A 1,767-nucleotide genomic window follows, 5' to 3' on the forward strand; every position below is an offset into this window, starting at 1 on the left:
ATTGGCATTCCAGGCGTGGTGACTGCCATGGCAATTGACGCACCGTGGAATAACTGGGATTTTGTTCTGAATTTTCGATTTGCATTCCACTGTGTCGTGAGGACCTGCACAGAAACCGCAGGCGACCATCCTCGTGCACTCCCAGGTGCGGTGTTTCCACGATTGGCAACGACCACAGATTTTCGGGGTTCCGATAAATCGGTCGAGAGGACAGTTGTGAATTGGTCCTACATTCACCTTCGGGGGGAGGGGGCCCACCCACCAGCCGATGAGTTCGTTGGATGGACGTTTGGAGACCGGGTTGATGCGGCGTTCCATGTCCAGTAGTTGTGGGAGAAGAGGGCGAAGATCGTCGATAGGGATCTCCCAGGGTACGTGGCGAACCATTACCTTGGTACGACGAGTTTCTGGGGTGATGATGGTGAACTTCAGCATCACCTCCCCCTGGGGAGCAGGAAAGCCCACCTGAGTGAGCAGGCGTACCGTCTCGTCCATTTGTGTGGTGACTATCACGGCTGTGGGACCTCGGCGGAGGCGAAGTGTTGAGTCCTGAAGTGGAGAGCAGTGACGGAAGAACCAGGTCGTCCGTGTGCTCAGAGGCAAGTCCCGAGGGAAGGCGAGACGACGAAGGCGCGACGGGGCAGGGAGACAAAGGGAATCCCCTATGTCCATCGTCGGCGGAGGGTCGGTCATTGAGCCACATGTAGGCTCACTTGGGGACCCTGATGACAGGAGTCCACCCTCTACAGCCCCAGAAGGGGTGCAAGGGGGAGCCGTGGCCCCTGCTGGAGACCCTGACTTCTGAGGTTTCTGCTTCTTCTTTGACGTGTCTTCAAGAAGAAAGTCGTCAGCATCACTGTCACCTACTGCCGCCGTTTCCAACGAACGGGAGCGTTTAACGGCGGGCATAGGGCACGTTGGCAACACTGCAGTCAGGTGGAGTGGTAATGACGTCACACTATCACACTGCGCATGCGCAAACTTGAAAACTTTGCTCAGAGGGATCGGGTGGTAGGACCAGATGTTTTATCCCCAAAAAATGACAAAGTCCAAAAGTAACAAAAAAATATATGCCACTGTGCTGATAACTGGGTCTTACTATAGTTGTCTGCACAGGCTGGGATTGGTAGACGCGCTGAATTCGTCAGAAATACGAATTTTAAGGAGCAGTCTCTTACAGCCTTTGTTGACACTAAGCACGCATGCGCATTCTCTTTTAAATGTTGATGTATAAGGAATTCGAATGTTTATCTGCAAACAAAACTCGAGATAGATCCTTGTTGCACCAATTTACAGGTGAAGCAAAGTAAGAATATTACCTAATGTGCATTAATTTAACTGCAACGGCTTTGGAATCGCTTTCTCGGCCTTTTGGCTAAGATCAAACTCGGCCTTTTGGCTAAGATCAACTCTCGGCCTTTTGGCTAAGATCAAAGTGTAGTATCTGTTCTTATCAGCTTAATAGAGAGTACATAATCAGTGTTCTTTTTTACATAGAAGGAAGAACACAGATTTGGACTTTCTAGGGGTGAAAGTAACAGAGTTACTCCTTTGTTGTTTTAGGCGGTGAGCAGGGAACCCGGAATTTCTCCATTGCTGTGGTTATTACTAATACCATGCAGTGAGAGGAAACATACCGGGGGGGCCTGCAAAGCCCCAAACCTGGTCCCACGGGACCCCACGTGGGTGCTTCTCACACGTGGCTATTCCCTCCTCTCTGTACTTCCTTACTTCGTACTGGCTGAGGGACCTGCACTCATAGAAGTG

General features: G+C 50.9%; 1 pseudogene; it reads left to right on the top strand.

Annotated features, from left to right (window-relative positions):
• The first annotated feature begins 1,404 nt into the window (after positions 1-1,404).
• LOC121865686 lies at positions 1,405-1,524 on the top strand (annotated as a pseudogene).
• The last annotated feature ends 243 nt before the right edge of the window (positions 1,525-1,767 follow it).

This window comes from Homarus americanus, unplaced genomic scaffold, assembly GCF_018991925.1.
Source record: "Homarus americanus isolate GMGI-L3 unplaced genomic scaffold, GMGI_Hamer_2.0 scaffold55490, whole genome shotgun sequence".
NCBI lineage: Eukaryota > Metazoa > Arthropoda > Malacostraca > Decapoda > Nephropidae > Homarus > Homarus americanus.